Source organism: Passer domesticus, chromosome 8 (genome assembly GCF_036417665.1).
Source record: "Passer domesticus isolate bPasDom1 chromosome 8, bPasDom1.hap1, whole genome shotgun sequence".
Taxonomy (NCBI): Eukaryota; Metazoa; Chordata; class Aves; order Passeriformes; family Passeridae; genus Passer; species Passer domesticus.
This window is the reverse complement of record NC_087481.1, coordinates 30,441,689-30,461,545: the sequence shown is the minus strand read 5'-3', so window position 1 is coordinate 30,461,545 and position 19,857 is coordinate 30,441,689. Positions and strand designations below refer to the sequence as shown.

At 45.7% G+C, this 19,857-nt stretch overlaps 1 long non-coding RNA gene across 4 annotated transcripts in view; it reads right to left on the bottom strand.

The window, feature by feature from the left end:
- Window positions 1-2,735: 2,735 nt before the first annotated feature.
- Window positions 2,736-19,857, bottom strand: part of LOC135305849 (uncharacterized) — a 49,113-nt gene continuing 31,991 nt past the window's right edge. The window contains exons 2-5 of one of the 4 annotated variants that reach the window (XR_010366829.1): window positions 18,926-18,985; window positions 16,776-16,860; window positions 15,919-15,944; window positions 11,456-13,551 (exon numbers count right to left, since the gene is read on the bottom strand). This is a non-coding gene — a long non-coding RNA (uncharacterized LOC135305849). Of the gene's footprint in view, window positions 2,957-11,455; window positions 13,552-15,918; window positions 15,945-16,775; window positions 16,861-18,925; window positions 18,986-19,857 lie in introns of those variants that run through there. The other 3 variants (XR_010366826.1, XR_010366827.1, XR_010366828.1) reach the window with 3 other exon arrangements.

The window sequence follows — 19,857 nt, the reverse complement described above, 5'->3', positions numbered from 1 at the left end:
CTGGCAGAAGGGAGCCCCCAGCTTATCCCAGGGTGGGATCCCTCAGCTGTGGGGCACAAGGAATCAAAGGATGCCACAAGACAGAGAGGGGCTTTTCCCACAGAAGCCTCACATCAACAGAGCCAGACTTAGGGTCTGATGGAAAAGGACCATGGCTTGATACTGCAGAAACAACTAAAACTCAGCATAAGTAATTCTAGATCTTAAGCATTACACCAACAAAATAAAATGCAAAATGTTACTTCTAACACTCACCTATTAAAAGAAGTAAGCAAAATATTCCAGCTGTAAAACAAAAAGTGTCCAGAACAGTTTGCATTCCTTTATGCTAAATAAAATCTTTTTAGACATAAGAAAAACATTTTCTAAATATAATTTACACAGTCATCTCCCATGTCTCACATAAATTGCTTTCCTGTTTTTGTTAAATGAGATACTTTATTGGATAGCCAAATCTTGAATGGTTTCTGAGAGTTTCCTACGGAGGTGTACAGAAAATAAATAAAATATGGAAGTGACTGTTGTGGAGTCATTGCAATTTCTGCCTAATGAAGGGAGCTGTTTAACAGCATACACTGGGATGGGGTTTTATGGCCTGTATGAACAGGGGGGTTAAATTCCACTTTAAAGGGACAGAATCCACACTGGATCTGATACTACATCCTCAACACAGGAATAAGGTTACCCTAATAATACAAAAAATACTTTGTAAGATGTGGAATTTTAGGTGAGAAAAATGAAAATACAGTTGGATGAGCTTTTTTTGTTCTTTCTGCTGAATTAATGATATTTCAGGGTATTGTACAATGCCTTACAATCAAAAGTTGATGCATAAACTCTGTGAAAGCGTCTTTGAATAGCAAAATCCCAAGGGACTGCTCACACATTCTCTTCTCTGTGCTGCAATCTATAGCTTTAAAATCTGATAGTGTTTTTCAAACTGGAAAATCATAGCAAAAATAGGGGTTAGAAGTATTTCCAGATGCAGCCTTGTAATTAGCATCAACAGCTACTCAGAGCATTTTGGTAATTATGTCACCCAAATACATACAAATAGTATGAAAAATGGTGGGGGGGACGCATGCTTAGCTGCCCTCACAGCACAGGGTGATTATCCAATTAGACTAAGAGATGCCTCTGGGCTAATCCCTTCTTGGATGCCCAAGACAGCCAGGCATTTTTAGAAACATTACTGATGGTCTGGAACTGTAATTTAGTTGTGAGGCTGCCTGGATTTTAAGGCCAGGGATGGGGAGAAGTCCCCATCCAGCCAGGATGTGAAGGCAGCCATTACAGAAAAAGCTTTCCCAGCACAGAGAGCTGGTGAAACAGGAGCTTCAGGGGATTTTTAACAGGACAGCAAGCTTTTTACCTTTATGTCACTGGTTCAAATTTGTCCAGATGGGAATTGAAAGTAACCAGAGGCCCTGACAGCTGGCTGAATGGGTTTGTATTCTCAGACCAGTGTTAATGGATGAAGCCTCTCCTGCAGACTCCAGGCACGGGCACCTGCTCAGAGCAGGAGTTCCTCCTGGGTGCACTGCAGTTATGAGGCATTAGTTACTCTAATTACCAGTGCAAAGCCCTTTAAGAGACTGAAAAATGTTTTGCAGTGCCTGGCAGTGCAAAACAGTGAGCAGCTCCTTGTGCTTTCCTTCACACGAGCTCAGGATGTGAAATCACAACTGAGGCAAACTCACTAATGGCTGTCTTGGCCAGCATTCTGTTTGATTCTGACGTGAGCAGGACAAGGCTGCTTCACGTTTCAGCCCCTCCTCAGACAGCAGACTAGCTGTAAAGTCTAACCCAAACTGCAAAAACAAGCCTGGGGCAGCAGTATCAGTTACAGGGCTCTCTGTGATTATGTGGCACTGTACAACACGATTCCTCCTCCTCCTGTGCTCCTGGCACATGAAAGCTCCCAGTGTTGGGAGCTGAACTTTGCTGACCTACCAGGCCCACAGCAGGGCCCTGGGAGGGGTTTACAATGAATCTTTATTCCGTGTGTAGCTGTGCTCCACACAAAACATGAATGAAGGGTGCAGCTGGCAGGGTTGATGGCAGGCTGCGTGCACGGCTTCGTGGGGCTCTGTCCTGAGTGCACACACACACACACACACAAGCAATTTCTGTCACAGCACAAGGACCTGTGCTCACCAGCCTTATTAATCCTGAATAAATAATGATGATAATCACTCACTGAAAGCTTAGTTTATAGTTTAATTAACCTACAGCTGTTCCTAAGAATCAAAGGCAGAAAAATACTGTAGAAGTATTAAATGATAGCTACAGTTAGTCTTTCAGGGCAGTTACAGAGAATTGAAGACACACAGCTTTTACTGATTTTAGAGAGAATTCTGTGGCTTAAATGCTAGAAGGCTTTGAAAAAATCTAGGAATTAGAAAAATTCATCTGACTTGCTCAGCATGTTGAGCATCCAAGAGCAGAAGTGAACACTTAGCAATAACTGAGGCAAAACAGGATTGAAAATTACTGAAATTCCTAAATTTCACTTAAAGATTTGAGTTGCATAGAGATCTCCAGACAAACCTCTGAAAGAGGTAAATAAAAGTAGGAAATTCAAGAATTAGTCTAGCAGTACAAGGAGGTAATATCAGTAAGGATTATGTCACAATATAAAATACAGCAGCACTATTAGGTGATACCTAATAGTGATAGTTAATAATAGTTTAGGTGATACCTAATAATAGTTTAGGTGATACCTAAACCCCCTCAACAACTCACACCCCCTCTGGAAGCAGGTTTGTGCACCAGCTGAGCACCTGATCTCAGAGTCACAGCATGGCATCTTGGGGCTGATTTCTAAATCAAGCACCCCACTTTTACTCTCCACGTTGCCAATCACCTTTCCAACACAGCAGGGCTGTCCTATCCCTGGCAGTGGAGATAATCTTCCCAGCTCACACCTTGATGGAGTCTCTCCAGGGAGATTATGCTGCAAACAAACAAAGGCAGGTATGGCAATCTAGGCTTACAAGTTAAACTCCTCTAGTTTTTGTTTAGGTGCTCATTTTAGGAATAGTAGGGGGGGCTAATTTTGTCCACTAACTTCTGTCCACTAATCCTTTCTGTCAGTTAGAAGGAGATATAATATAGAGAGAAAACCTGAAGCTTCTGTTTGCCAGAGGCTCAAATCTAGTACAGAACAAGACAGGAGGGGCAGGAGAAAGCACAGGAGTGCAAACCCAATAAAACAGCACTGGTCATTGTGACAGGCAGCAATCCCAGCACACCACCAGCACTGACTCTTAAACCTCTCAGTCTGTAGTTGAGACACAGGACAGCTGGGAAAACATTCAGATGGAAATTCACATAATTTTTTTTTTTTTCAGTATAATTTTTGCTAGTATTTGTTGTGGAAAGCCCAGAGGAATTGAACAAATTTGTTGTACTGAAATCAAACATAACAAGAACTTTTCCATAGCCAAAGGGCTGTTGTGGGCCAGTCAGAAGCAAGGTTTGGCATCTCACTGCCCAGGGGTCAGGGGCACTAGACTGTAAAAACAGCCAAAGGAGAGGTCAGTAACATCCCATGTGCTAAAACAGAGCAGGGGGGAAGGCAGGAAACTCAAACCAGACTGAAATCAAGACCAAGTCCTTGCCTCAGCCTGCCATGAGCATGCAGGCAGGTTTGCTAAAATGGAGAGGAGCACGGTGCACTAACAGAGATGTGAAGGGTTACAGTCTGAGCAGGAGGTTTAGTGCTTGGGAAAGGAAGGGCTGCATCCTTCACAGCTTTCCCTCCAGGTCAGCTTGTGAAATAAAGCCCTTTTTGTACATAGGGACATCTACAGAGGTCTACACACCGCAGACAGCACCACGAGTCACACCAGCACGTGGTGGTGCCCACAGCAGCCAGAAAGGAAAGCTCAAAAGCTCTGCTAAGGTGGACACTGAGACGGAGCCGGCAGGACTGGCCAAGGGAGGGGATCTCAGGAGAGAAGGGTACTGAAGTTTACACATCAGGAAGTGCTTTTGGGCCTTTGCAGGCAAGAATTCCAGCAGCCAAGCTGCAGAGAAGGAAGAAAATGGGATCAAAACTGCTGTAATCTTGCCAGCAGCCTCTCAGACCATTCCAGAAGAACATTCCAGCAGACTTTGCTGAAAGGCTGACAAAAGGGCTGGACAGTGACAGGGTCACAGAGGGCAAAGGACAGAGGAAGAGCACAGAGAGGGATGCTGAAGGCAGCTGACTGGCCCAGAAGGATGAAGAGGCTGTGCTTGATTTGAGCTCTGTGGTGTTCAAGAGGCTTTGGTGGCATGGGAAGAATCACTAGAGAAAAAGCCGAGCCCAGGAGCAGGCTGGGAGGAAAGGGACTCCAGAGAGCAGGGACAGACAGCAGCCTCATCACAGCACTGAGGAGGAGAGCAGGCAGAAACTGGAGAAGCAGCAAGAGATCATGGGAAGGTTTCTGAACATTCTTTCCCACTTGAGTTTGCCAGCCAGCAGACACATGCTTCACATCGTCAGGGTCCAGTTCCAGCTTCCATCCTAACACCTCTTTCACACCCTCTCACTTTCTGATACAAAATCCTTAAAGGTTGTGGCTTTCCATGGTTTTTTTTGCAGCTTATAGGATGAAAGGTGCAGAGTGCTGAGAACAGCAAAGGACTGTGGCTGTTCCACCCACTGTGCAGCAGTTCTGAGGGAGCCTCCACACAGCCATGGCTTACCATGCTCCCTATGCTGCTGGCAGGGTTTGTTTGACAATTAACATCCAACAGGGAGCTGGTGTCACAGGTCAGGGCAGAAGTGGGATTTGAACCTCACCTGCGATTTTTTTGAACCCCAGTTCTCCATTTCACTCCCATTTGATTTCAACCTTAAATTGCATTTCCTGATAAATACTTGGTTGTCACTTTTACTAGTCATATTATTGTACATACAAAACAGGAAGACAAAAAGATAAACATTTTATATGAAATACAGCTAAAAAATACCATTCTAATGTTGGATGAAAGAATTTCCCAGATGTAACATAAACTTGTATAAGAATTCAAGCTGAAAAATGCCACCATTATTTCTTTCTAGCCTGTTTTTCTAGCAATATATCCTGAAAGCCCTATTTTTTCCTGGCAAATGTTATATTTCACTCTTCCACATGTAGTTACTCCCAGATGGGAATACAAGGTTAGACTGGAGAAGTTAGCAAAATGGCAATAACACATTTAAAATAAAAAAAAAAAATTAGTGCAGGTCACAACTTTGCAGTGAAATATTACAGCATTGACCTTTGTTCTGCAGAGGTGGCAGGCCAGGGGGAACTCAAACCCACGGAGATGCCACAGAATGAGCTGAAGCAGGGACACTTGTTGCCTGCACCCCTGTGTCACCATGCTCCAGATGCCAGCCAGGCTGCATTGGCTGTGGGGACACAGAGGGGACACGGTGCTGCTGGCACAGAGCATCCTCCCAGCATCCCTCCAGTCCGCCTTCCCTCCAGCCAGGAGGAAGCTGCACATTGGAACAGGGACTGACAGTGCCTGGGGCTCTCAGAAAAGGGCAGCGAGGGGCAGGGAAAGGCAGAGCCTGATCTTGGTCCAAAAAGCCTGGCTGGAAATGGGCAGAGTAGGGGGGTCTAGTGCCCCTCCCAGTGCAGGACAGGCAACATCTGGCAATGAGAGATGGATTACACCAGCTCTGACCTAAGAGGAAGTGAAGTGGCAAGAGGATAAAAATAGTCAGTGAAAATTCCACGTTAATCTTACAGGATAAACACTTCAGATTGATGCTTTCAAGCACTAGCTTGAAATATGCATTCTTTAAAGTAAATTATTTTTTCTTTCCCCCTAATGAAATCTCTTCATGCCTTCTTTTATAGCTCCATTTTTGCAAAAACAGCCTTCTTATTATCATTTATTAATTTCTACAAAAGATGCCATCAAGGACATGAAACAACATACACTGGTAACGGAATACTGAATAAAACCAGCAGTCATTCACATGACTAGCAATATTTAATTTCAAATGTTTTAATCATAAACCAAAGCAAACTTGCATAGAAAGCCAATTTGAGGATATCAGCATTTCTAATTGGGTTTTGTCTGTTAGAAGCCTTCCTATTATCAGAAGCACAGCTTTTGTTCTAAACTTTGAGCCCAGCCTGACAGCAGGAGAAAACTTTTTCCTTTATTAACCTTTCATTTAGTACCCTCTGCTGGCCAAAACAAGCACAGACAGAGAAGCCAAAACCCCAAGCTCCAGCAAGGAGAAAGATGCTGGAAAGCCATCGGTGACCTTCAGCAGGGATGAGCTAATCTGTCACAGGGGAGAAAGCTCCCAGGCACACCGATCCCGAAGGAGAAAAATCAATAAAAGGCAATGCAATGCATCTCCCACAGCCTAAGCACATTTTCGCTGTGCAGGAAGTGACACAGGAGCTCTCAGATGTACCATCAGCTCTGTTCACTTCCCCAGCATTAGCTTTTGTTAAAAATAAAATTGCTGCTCAGTCACCTGGAAAGAATGGTGAAAGCCTGAGGCGTTTGCTCCTTCCTCCTCCTTCCCAAGGAGAAACCTTCGTGCATCACATCATAACCTCATCTTCCCTTCTTCCCCCTCTGCACAGCAAAACCTTTGAAGGGAGGAAATGCTCAGCAGCTCTTGTGTACGAAGATTTCTTGCCATGAGCTGCACTCCTAGGGCAGGAGCCCAAAGATGAGCGAGCAGGCAGGGAGCACCTCCCCATCCCTGCAGGGCTGGGATCAGGTGACAGGGACAGGCAGCTCTGTCCACACTGACTGAGCAGACCCAAGGGCTGGCCCTGACCCAGCAGCCTTCAAAGTACCATAAAGGTGTGATCAAGGTGAAGTCCAAGCTATTTCCCTCTGTCCTAGACCTTACCTGTCCCTTCAAACTGCCAGGACAGCTGGCCTGACTCATGACAGAGTCACCAGCCAAGCAGAGCAAAATATTCACCAGGCTCAGCTGCTGGTCCAGGGCTCCAGAGCAACCTCCCTGCTGGCCCTGGCAGCTGGTGATGCAGAAGTGTCTGCTTGCCCTTGAAATATCCATCCCTGGCACAAGTGGGTGCAGGTAAAAGCAGAGTCCTCCCCTTGCATTCTTTCTGCCATTTCAGGAAAAGCTGTGCAGGCTCACAAAAAGCAGCCAAGCTGTTGGACAGTCATGTCAAATAAAGACAGACAAGCACAAGTCTGAAGTGAATGTGTGCATTCCCAAGCTTGCCCCAGGCCAGGGTGTGACACACAATCCAAACACTCTGGGGACACTGTGCCATGATCCCAAAACACTGTCTGCTCTGTGATGTGATATGATATATAAGTTATTTTCATTTTCTAATGCATTTCCCAGGTTGCTGAGGACCAAATGTGGCATCAGGTAAGAGCTCTCCCATGCTCTGGCACATCTCCAGCCCCCTTTTCTGTCCTGCATATGTTAGTTACCTGTCTTTTGACCTGTCACACAGTTTGCTGAGCAATGCACAGCAACATTCAAGCCTTTTCCTAAGCCTTCATTAATCAGTTATCAACGCTTCAGTTCTCATGTTTTAAATTAATTAATTCTTTCCTTTGACATTATATAGCATTTATTGATTCTGTGTTTAATTTGCCATTGGAAAGCACTGAGATCTGTAATCTCCTTGGAGTTCCTTTCACGTCCATCTCCCTTAAACTCAAAAAAAAAAAAAAATAGTTCCTTGCATATTGTGCAATTTAACAGGGGTCTTAAGATCTTGAGGTATGTCATAGTTAATGCAGCTTTGCGATAAAATTTAACTAAAAAGCTTTTCATCATTTATCTTTTAACCTGTAGGTAAAGCAGGACATTGCTTTAATCCATAATAGCTTAGTACTTTGATAAGCTCTTAGAAGTGGTTTTGGCAACAGAATTTTTTTTGAGATCACAAGCAAAATATGCCTTTGTCCACTGTTTCAATGGGGTACTTGAAGTTCAGCAAATTAGAGGATCATGATTTCCTTTGAAGTAGCCATTATTCAACCAAGGTTGTAGAATCAATGAATAAGATGAGCTGGAAAGGACCTTCAGGGATCACCAAGTCCAGGCCCTGGCCCTGCACAGGACACTGCCAAGAGTCCCACCCCGTGCCCAAGGGCATTGTCCAAACACTTCCTGCACTCAGCCAGCCTTGGGGCTGTGACCACTGCCCTGGGGAGCTGTTCCACTGCCCAAACACCCTCTGGGTGAAGAACCTTCTCCTGATATCCAACCTAAACCTCCCCTGGCACAACTCCAGGCCGCTCCCTGGGCTCCTGTCAGTGCCAGCACAGAGCAGAGATCAGTGCCTGCCCCTCCTCTTCCCCTCAGGAGGAAGCTGTGACTGCAGTGAGGTCTCCCCTCAGCCTCCTCCTCTCCAGGCTGAGCTGACCAAGGCACCTCAGCCTCTCCTCACACGGCTTCCTCTCAAGGCCCTTCCCCATCCTCATGGCCTCCTTTGGACACTCTCTAGCATCTTTATACCCTTCTTAAGTTGTGGTGCCCAAAACTGCCCCCAGCACTTGAGGAGAGGCTGTCCCAGTGCAGAGCTGAGCAGGACAATCCCTCCCTTGACCTCCTGGTGCACCCCAGGATATGGTTAAAAAAAATTCAGCCACTCCTTCAGGCAAAACAAATGGTGGTTGAAGTCAGACTTACAGCTCTGAACCTTTATGTCACTCTTGCTTTGTCACATTCTTAACAATACACAGAGTATACCTGAACTGCCAGTGTTACTGCTTTGATTGCCTACATTTATTCCTTTCCCCCCTTTCTGGAAATATTACAGTGGAGAGTCCACACCTCAGAGCAGAAGAGAAACCACACATGTGTCCAACAAGAGCTCAAAAAGCTTCATTATTGACACTTCCCCTGGCACAGCATGCAGAAACACTTCCCCACTAAATCTTCCAGTGAAGATCCCCTCCTGTTAAATAAGCACATCATTTCTATAAATTGGGCTGGCAGGAAGTTCTGCTTCCTTTTCCAGATGTGCTTCTCTCCTCTTCAGTGCAATGCCTTTCATTTCCAGGTGTGTTCCCTGAGGCCCAGGGGATGGGAAGTCACCTCCTGCAGGTGAAATCTCTGGAGATCTCCCCACTGCTTCTCCCAGAAGATCTCCAGTCTGGCACAAAGAGCTGCTGTGCTGAGTGCTCAGCAGGCAGCAGCACCTCCTGGAACTCCAAATTTCACAAAGTACAGCAGCAGGGACGTTCCAACAACACATTTACTCCCCAAAGACTTTTACACAGCCACCCAGGGAGGTGCTGGGGACTGGATTCTGGGTACAGCCATTCCAATCAAAACCAAAAAAAAAAAAGTAGTCCAAAATCTCACGTTTAGCACCAATTACACCTCCCATTTGGCCCAGTCAAGTCAAATTCATGAGCTCTAAGACCAACTATTCTCTAGCAACAGAAGAGCCAAAATATTCTTGGCCAAATTTCCATGCTGTTAATCTATTCTAGTTGCACAAATTCCAACCTGGACCAGGGGTGCCTTAAACTCTAATCTCTTCTATGCATTTCTGCAGGTAAAAAGTAGGAAGAAATGTTTTCTATCAAATATTTGAACCTAAGCAGGAGAGAAGAAGAAAAGGAGAGCAGAGGAAGGAGCGGAAAAAGAATCAAGGAAACACATGGAAAAAAAAAAATTAAACATATGAATGACATAGGAATAAGGTGATTTTCCCCCTCCCATCTGTTTCTCCTCTGTCACTTACTTCCCCTCCAAACATCATTTCTGTTACTTTCTGCTTCATTCCTGGCACTGGTAACCCTAAGGATTCCTAAACAGAAAGCCAGGACCTCCGAATTGCTGGAGTGACTTACAGACCACAGAGATCACAAAACCAGCCCCACTGCCTTGTGCTGCAGAGTTCAACTCTTCACACAGAGCTCAGAGTAACAGCTGATACTGTTCAATCTAATTTATCTACTGACAAATACTGTTTGGGAGGAGAGAGAGAGCTCCTCACAGCTCCTGACAGACCACACCAAGGCCACAGTGCTCTGGAGACTTTAAAGTTTAGCTCAGACCTTAAAAGACAGGCCTGCTTACCTGTACTAAACCCTTTACTCTGCTTTCTGACTTTGCAATTATTAGGATTTGCTCAGATCATGTTTCTCTGCAACCATACGGAATTCTCTCTCTCTTTTACCTTTTCTTTAAACACAGAAGCCGTAAATAAAAATCAGGAGAATTCAAAGGAAAGCCAGAGTTAGCCATCCTCTGGCTTTCTTTCAAAAGTAAGCTTACTTTAATTGACATTTAGCTCAGAGGCATGTTGCAAACACTCAGGGCATTGCAGTGTTCCCACAATTCTTCAAAGAGAGCAAGTCTGTTATTTTCCTGTTACTTTCCACCCTCTGAGTCCTGTGACACAGATGGAAACAAGAAGGTTAGCCAGGATGAGTGGGTCAGCTGTTTGGTAGATGGCTCAGAACCCTGGCACAAGGATTTCCCATCAGCAGCAAATCCCCAAAACCTTCTGTTATCAGTGGAATTGAATAAACAACCCTTGCTGGGACCCCTGGGTCAACCAAGCACATGCTTGGAGTTTCAGTCTACAGGGTAGATTTGTTATACATACATTTAATTATCTCACAGCCAGAAGGCAACAAAATGACCTGGCTGATGAGCTATGTAAAACACCTAGCAGTTCATGGGCTCCCAGAAACCAGCCTTGCTAACTGCCAGCAGCACAAAGACAAACCACAGGGAACAAAAGAGTTATTGAGCAGCCACGAAACAAAATGGTCACTAAACATGTGAAGGAGACCTCTAATTACTTGTAGCAGTTGTGGGAAACATTACCAGTTGCATCACTATCACAGATTTGAATTTTACAAGTCATCACTGGAAGGCTCGAGTCAATCTTGCATTTGTTTTGCAAGCCAGTTCAAAGAAAAGTTTAAATATGGAACCAAATACTGTGGCTTTTCTATGGAAAGAAGAGAATATTTATTTGTACCAGTTGCACGCTTCCACCAGATTATCTTTAAAAACAAAGCTTTTAAAATACAGCTGCAATCATCAGGCTTGAGAAGTATTACAGAACACAGAACCACGCAAAGGGATTAATTCCTAATATCATCCAGCTGAACAGCAGCAGCTCATCTGGGCTTAACCTTCTGAATCCATTCCATTTGTAGGACCCAAGCAAAAACAACAAATGACAGCTAACAAGCAGGCAGATTTTGTTTTAAACGTGGAAGATTGGAGGACTTCCCTTGCATCTCCATTAAGGAACCCAATTTTTACTGGAGAGGGCATATTTATTCATTCATGGCTGCTGGGCTCCCATCAGTGCCAGGCAAGGGATTCATGAGGGATCTTCTGGTGCAGCACATCCCTTGGATCTCCCAGACTGGCCACGAACACACCACATTTCTCTCCAGCTCATCTATGAGCACAGAGCTGGCAGGTGACATGCATGGCCATCAGCACATGGATCTGGGGACACAGGTCCCTGCCTGGCCCCAGTGACACACACTTCAGCAAATTCCTTACAGCATTCTGGGAGAATGAGCCCCATTTCTCATTTGTAATTTGGCTTTTTTATTCATAAATATACTACTGGAGATGAAACTCCCATGGAGAACTGCTCACAGCAGAGACATGGGGACAGCTGTGAACCCCAAAGAGGGAGGAAGAGAGCCCCACAGGAATTAATCTGTGTGGATTCCCTGTATGCCAGGGAGTGGAATACAGGAGGTAACAGGCAATGCCAATGGCTCAGGTATGAGCTTCCTCTGTGCATCTCTGACTAGAAAATCTGGGGAATTCAAAAATTCTGTCTGCAACCAAGCAGATATAGTGAATTAAAAAGCAAATTAGGACAGCAGGGCTTGTGTTTGTTAGAGAAACAGGATGATACCAGTGGAACATCTAAAAAAGCTCCTGTGACTGCTGCCCTGCCTGTGCCTGCAACATCTCCGCCCTCCATGTCCAAGTGGGGTTAAGTGAAAGCTTCAGAGAGGTGAGACCCAGGGTTCCAGTGGAGCTGGACCTGCCAATACTCATTTCTGTGCATTTGGGGCAGCCTTTGGGTATCCCACCCCCTGAAGGAGCTGCACTGCCACCCCATGGGGAGGGAACAGGGGAAGACATTTCCAAATGCTTTGCTGTCCATCCATCCTACGGGACGGGGTAACACAGGTCTGACAGAGAAAAAGGCATCTCTCCTTGCCCCTTCCCCAAATCCCCCGTCTCCACACCTGGGAGCAGCCTTCCCACACCCAAGTGCCCTCCAGCTCTCCCTGCCCATCCAAGCTCAGCAGTAAAGGCAAGCCCAGCCCCAGGATCCCTGTGCTGCTGTTCAAACCCCTGGCACCAGCCCTGGCTGCCCAAGTGCCTCTGCAAGAGCTGGGAGGACTGGGAGAGAGCAGAGCCTGAGCCCTCTGGCACCCCTTGGCACTAAGAAGCTTTCAGGAAATGGGCATAATGCTGTCACTGGGGAAAGGGAATTAGTGCTCAGGGCTAAGGGCAGACTTAGTGCACCATTTCATGGCTCTCAGGAGTGCAGAGCCTGCTGGCTGCCAGGCTCTGAAGGACCTGCAAGGCTTTCCTCTTAATCCCCTTTGCCCTTTCAGCAGGCTGGGTCTAGAAACAGAAGTGGCCAGTGCAGTGGGACACTGAGGGGAGGGAAGGCTGTCAGGCAGACAGGATGCACCAAAGCAGACACTGAACCAAGTGTGGACATGGACTGCACAGTCTGACTGCCCCGGCAGCTTTCTGCTCACCTTTAGCTGAGAGCAGGGCTCAGTGCTTTAAAAAAAGGCACAGATGCTTTCAACTCCAGTTTCTAAGCTCTCCCAGCATGTTCCACTTCTGCACACTGAGGAAGGGCCAGGCAGGGCAGCCTCACTCCACACCCACCTTCAAGTGTATCTGTGGGAAGGCTCTTTTTGGCATAAATACCTAACCTCCCTTGATTATTTTTCTCGGCCCATCCTCAATTATACTTTCTGCATCCTGCCTGAACTTTGTTTGGAAATCAAGGCTCCCATGGCATAGCTGCATGTACAGATCCAGGACAAGTGATAACACTTGAAGCTAATTAATGATTTACATCCCATCTGACTTGCTGCAGAAGGCAATTGAAAGGAAGCAAAATGCTCAGTGTGATGCACAGCATGGCACAGTAAATAAAACATTCCCTGTTTCAGCAGCCTGCTCCCACCTTCAAACAGTGGCTCAGGCTGCATCAGGGAGTCCGGGCTCTCCACACAGCACATTCATCCTCTCCTACCCTTCCTCTGCAGCATTCCTCACCACAGGCTTCACAGGAGCTTCTTTCAAACATTTATCCTTAATTACAAACCACACTGGATAATTACGCAATTTTTTACTGATTAAGCCAATTTGGTTGTTTGGGATGATTCAAACAGACCACATGACATTAGATCTCATGAGGCGTGAATGCACAAAGACTTTTAACATTAGTAGATCCATCCCTGTGGCGTTTGAACTGCAGATATTCAAGTGTGACTAATATTTTTTAGTTTAAAACATTTTTCTAGAAAGAACAACGACAAGCTTATAGAAGAAATCCTGGACCAGTCTGAGCAAACCTAAAAGGAAGGAGAAATTAACTTAAGAACCTGGTCTCTATTCAGAGGTGTTGTTACATTCACAGCTGATATGGGGCAGTGTTTTCCTCCCTTCCAAACAATATTAATAGTTCCATGAAGGAACACTATCCCACTTTGAGAAAATTTCAAAGGCAGCAACCAAAATCTGTCTCCAGTTAAGATCCAAGACTCTGGCCCTTCACTCCCAATTACAAAGTACATAGCCAAAATAAGAAGCATGCAGAGTAAGGCAATTTAGGAATAAGGTTCCCTAAACATAAAAGGCAGACAGAGACTTGCTGAGCACTTATCAAGTAATTCAAATTCACCTCCAGGACCGCTGCCTGCTGAGTTTGTGCACAGTTGCTGCAAAATTACTTTCAGCTGAGCTAATTTGGCAAGTTGAATATCAAATTTAACTGCTGCTTTGCTCTGACCATAGCAGTGCATCTGCTCGTGGAACCACTGCTCACTGCTGGTTATCCCTGTCAATCCCACTGGAGATGGTGAGTGTCTGAGAGCAGAGGCTGGCCCCAGGCCTTTTGGGAAAACAGCCTGCCAGGGTCACTGCCCCTGTCTGCATCCCTTCTGCCTGTCGGTGTCCTGTGCAGCCGGACAGGAAGCCCTGACACGCACAGGGCCAGCAGCTCTCCCTGCCCACTCTGTGTGCGTGCCAAGTTCTGGTGACAGAGCAAACAAGCAGCATTCACACACCTGCTGGGCTGGCTCACAAGGCACATGCAGGGGTGCTGATGGACAGAAAGACTTTCAGGAATCAGCTGTAAAGACAGATGCACAATAGGTGTCTCAACTGCTTCCAGACACTCACATGTGGACACATTTTCCACATCTGAGCTGAGAGGGAGCCCAGCACAGTTGTAGTTGTGAGGGTTGATATAAAATTTGATTTTTGTTTTCTTGCTTTATTTAAAGAATGGTTAAATTCCTCTTTTGCCTCAGCTGTCAAACTGGGACCCAGCAGTCTGCCACATAACAAGTAGCCAGCATTAAGAAGTTGTGAAGCCACAGGAGCACAATCTAATTCCTCTTCACCTTTAAGGAGTCAAACCAAAAGTGAATTACAGCTGCTGAGATGTGGATACAATGAGTACATTATAGAGCCTCATCTTTCCAGGCTCTATGCCAACAGCTCTCCCAAGTGGCATGCAGCACTTCTGGACAGTGCCTGGCTGACTGCAAACACAAAGGATGCTGCTTTTGCCAACCTGGTGCTGCTCCACAAGCATTTCCTGGCAGAACTGAGACAAAGCAGAGCAAAACTCTCCTTGTGGAGTGCAGAAACCCAAACATCCAGGCACAAGCACAAATGAGCCAGAGACCAGCATTCCTGCACCAGGGCTCTGGCCAGAAGTGCCAACCCAAGTCTGAGCCTAAACAGAGCACCTGGGCACGGCTCATGTGGGTGAGTCCCTGCTGAGGCTCAGCAGGGCCATTAGTGGGACTGGTAAGGACTAATTTCCCTACAAAACTTAGCAGTCAGGTATCCAGCAGAAAGTGAACTCTCCAGAGACTTTGTGTGTGAGGCTTGGAAAAGCACAGATAGAGAGATAACAGCAGAACACATCAAGCTGGCCTTATCTCCTGGTGCAGTGTGATTGTTCTCTAGCCTAAAAATTTGGTGACTATCACTGACAGTTATTGACTGGCAGCTCTGCAGACAGACATCCCATGTCCACCTCCAGAGCAGACACTGCAGGAAAGACATGACAAACACAATGGCACCAGGTGCAGCAAGACCGTGCCCATCCTTCCCCTGGGCTGCCAGGAGCAAACTGCTCTGGAGAGTGGCTTCACCTCCACACAGAGTGCAAGCAGTGTGCTTGCTCAGGTTTTACTCAATGCAATGAGACTGCATAGCCTCCCTGTCTAAAAACTTCTTTCAAAACTATTTAAATTGTTTATTACCCTTGTTTATTATTTAGAGTTTTCAGGGTGCTTCCATCCAGTTTGCAGTAACCTCTGTGTGCCCTTTTCCTCTGTGGCACCAGGTTCTGCACAGCCTCTGACTGTGCTGATGGGCATTTGTTTCTATCCTTATCAAAGCATCTGACTGGAGTGAGAGGTGTATTGGGAGGAAAATAGAAATACAGAGATCTCTCACCCAGAGAAGTGAAGAAGAAAGCAAATTGGAGGGAAGAATGAAGTACTGGGAACCCAAGGCATCAATTTAAGGCTTGCAGTGCAATGTGCACTCAGCATGTCCAAAATAGAGATCTGATTTGTGATCAAGTTGCTTTCCTGATGTCAAAGAAAAAGATCAATGAGGTGAGGACCTGTTTGGAAACTCAGCAAAGAAATTTAGGACTTCAGTGAAGGTCAGGAAATTGAGGAACTATTTTTTTTTACCTGACTTCTGAGAAGCAGCAGTGTGGCTGTGAATCAATAAAGAGAATAAATGATGAAAATCTAATGGACTCTCAACATCAAGCTGTGCTGTACAAACCTGCCCACCAGTCCTTCTCAGATAACACTGATAAATGTCCTGAGACAGACCATAGGCAGTAGCAGATTAAATGATTATCATTCATTTCACAATGCATCCATCCACCTCTGAAGGAAGGCCTTAAGGAAGCACTCTTGCCTCCTACTTCTCTCTTCTGAGGAGCAGAGCAGTGGCTCAGCTTTTCCCAGCTGTGCCTCCCCAGAGGAGCTCAGCTCAGGGCCTGGGTCCCAGCTGGATCCCCACCCTGCTCCAGGAGAGAAAGGACAAGAGGGTCATGGTCTGCAAGCAGACTTGACTGCAGGGCAGGAGGAGCTCAGTCACACAATTAAAGACTCAAGACCAATTCATGAGGGACACAAGCAACCTGAGCTCTCATTTTCACCCACTGTGACACAAGTGGAGTCACTAACTGTGCAAGTTCTCATCCCTGTCTACGGAGTGAAATTTTTTCCCGTCAGTGTAGTAAAGAGGATGCATCCCAAAGGCTCTGTGGTTGGACACACAAGTATGAGGAATTCGTCCCCAAACTCCTTAGTACAGAATTAGATGTTAAATGCTCTGCATTTTCTTAGGGCTGACTGGAGAGGGCTGGGATCCCTGTTTAAACTGGAAGTACTATTATTTCATTCTAGTAAATTTATTCTTGTACCACTACCCTCAGCACAGCTCTTTTACAGCATTATAAATAAGCCTGTTCATCAGCAAAATCACATATGACAAATTAAATTTCCATTAATAAAGGTTCCCTCTTTCCTGATACCTGTGACAGAGGAGACAGGAGTCATGCTGGCTGGTGTTTTGTCCTTTGGATAGCAGCAACTCTGCAAAGAGGGAACCTCTTCTTTCTAAAATACAGAGGCACAGCAGGTGAGGCAAGAACGCAGGCTAAAATCTTTTGAATGACAGGCTAGCAGGGAAAGTACCAAATCTGTCACCAAGTAGTACTGCCAGTGTTCAAAGAGCCTAAGCGCTCTTCTATTTTAGCTTAAAAAGCTGCTTTAGTTTAGAGAGTTTGTAAAGATTTGCCACACAGCAAGGGTCACCCCTCTGTCTCACAGGGACTTCTCTTGAGGAGTATCTCCATGCCTGGTGCACCTCTGAGAGAAGTCCCACGTCTGACACTGTCCCCACCACCTGTACTCTCATCACCACGCTGCCTGTCCCATCCTCACACAAAGGAGGTGCTTGGAAAGCTGTGCTGGGAGCCAAGGGAATGATCCTGCTGCAAATAATCCTGCTGGAAGTGTTCACACTGAGAATGGCTCTGTCCATGGGAGAGGGGAAAGGCTTGTGCATGAACATGCATGGCACTGAGTCAAAAAAGCCATTCAAGGTGACCCAGTGAACAGATCTGACCACAGTCTTCATTTGATGCTGCAGTTCTCTAAATGTGTGTTAAATACAAAGGCAGCCTCCCCAGAAAATATTGAGGGTCCTTTTTGTGGGCTCACCCTAGAGAGGGCCCAAAGCCACCAAAGCTTGGGCTTTGTCCCAAAATCCCTTGAGCTGCTTCAGGCCAGCGTCACACCCAGGGTTTGTCTGTCAGTCAGTCACACCCTCCTCACTGCCTGTGTGCCCTCAAACCCCACTGTTAACCCCAGTGATGCACAGTGTCAGAGCCAGGGCTCACTGTCACCTCCTGCCAAGAGCAGCAGGGAAACCTGCTGGCTCAGGGCTCCCAAGGTCAAAGGCAGAGACCTAATCCAGGCTGAAGAAACTTGATACATTACAACGCAATTGAGAAGTTGATATACCAGCTCTCACATGCTGCCCATTACTGACAGACAGAAATAGAGGTATTGTCACCACACAGGGTGTCATCAATTGGCTTTTTAAAATATGCTTGATGGCAGAAATTTCAAGGGCAGCACAAACTGACAAAGTGCAGTCTAACCTCTATTGTTATTGTTCAGAAATTGGTATTTTACTATAGGTAAAATATAAGCAGCTTCAGCCATGCCATGACTATTATAAGTTAACTGTGAAACTCTTGTTATTATTTCCAGATGGTTATTCAGTTGTTTTAATTTTTGGCACCTAGAACAGTTTGTGGTTTTGCCAGGGTTTGTAAATATTTCTTAAATCTTCCTGACACGGGGTTTAGTAAGAAGGTAAAAGTATTGTATTTCTCACTGAACAGAAAGGGCAGACCAAAGACAAACACCAGCCCAGAATTATAAATTGCCTGAATAGTGGAGACAAAATTAGGAATAGAAGGAAAATAAAATGAGATTGATAGAGGTGGGAATATGTAGAGAAAATAGGAAAATGGAAAATAGGCAGGGCTCTAAGGAAATGCAACGAAAGTACTTGCCTTCCTCTGTTTTGGCTGCTATATCATGCCAGCACAGTTTTCATACCCTGTTGCCCGAGGAAGGAGAAGCCTAAGAAAGGCATCTAGGAGAAAGTAGGCTTTCTCTCTTTTAATCAAATAAGACAGGATCAGCAAAAGAGGCCCAAGAAAATCTAAATTGGACAGAAGACCTCTGTGACAGGACTTCAAAGTCATGCACAGTTTGGAGCCTTTGCATCTGTATATTTAAGTACTGGTATACACTGATGCTTGTGCAAAGGAAAGCTTTATCCTCTACTTTCAAAGAGGGCTCTTCTGTCTTGCAAGCCACATTTGACATTTAGCTTGTCCTACAAGGAAAGAGCAGCTTCCAGCCTTTTTCCTGGCTGTTAAGCTGGAAGGAGCATGGACGCGGCAGTGGAGTGCAGGTGTCTGCTAGCAGGAACAGTCAGGGAGAGAAGTCACAGCTACTGAGCCACTCTTTATCCCCAAAAAGGTCTTACAGCTGGGGAGCTGAGAGGGAGCAGGTTTTTCACTGGGGTATCAAAGCAATCTCTTTCCCTGAGCATTAATACAATCTGCACCTGTGCTCTCCCTGCACAGCAGTACTGACTTACCTCCCCCTCAGGCTTCCCAAATAATGAAGGGAGCTGCAGCCTCAGATCCTCCTGTGGGAACTGCCAACGTGGGAAAGGGTTTTCAGAGAAGTGGAAAATCTCAGGGAAATCTCTTACGTGCAAAGTTAATAGGTAGGATACTCTCGAGGCAGCTGGGAGAAATGGTTGCACACGTTTCATTTTCATAAGTGGAAAATATGTGGTCAGACTGCCAGAGTTCTCAGCCCCTTTTGTGAGTTCAGCAGCTACATAGAGATGATGAAAATGAGTGTACTGGGGGGTTCTGTCTCATAGATGAGGGGCCCACCGCAGGTCAGGCTGTGCTGTTTGTGGCACTAATCATTTTTTAATTGGCTTTTTAAAATATGCCATTACCAGCACATTCTCAGCACCTTTCTAAGGCAGAATGGGCTCCCTGGGCCAAAGGCTCAGCTCCATAACCACTCACCCTGTGCATAACTTCTCTGGCAGGAGAAGCCTTGTTAATAATTCATGAGCAGCACTTGCAGATTGAGGCCCTCCAGCACTTTTACTGTTGTTGGGAAGAAAGGAAAATGGGGTCGCTCTGTAAAGGTGTGACATTTATATTAAAAAAAAACCCCAACGGCACTTTGAAAATACTTTCTTGAATTGGTTCATAACAGCACAATGGAGCTAACCTGATCATCTGCTCCCAAGTTCAGAGAGCTCATGTGTGGGCTTCTGAAAGCCAGGAACAAAGCCAGCTTGGCCCAAATAACAGCTCGTTTGTCTTGACCATTTAGACTGCTGACTTTCCTCAGCTGCCTGTCAGTTTTCATGTCTTCATATGGCTGCAGCATGCATTCCCTGGCTTTGCTTCCATCCATGGCTGGATCAGATTGGCATGTTGGAGTGTGAAGGTGAATTTCATTTCCTTGTGGTCTTGTACTTGAAATATGATGGCAGAGAGA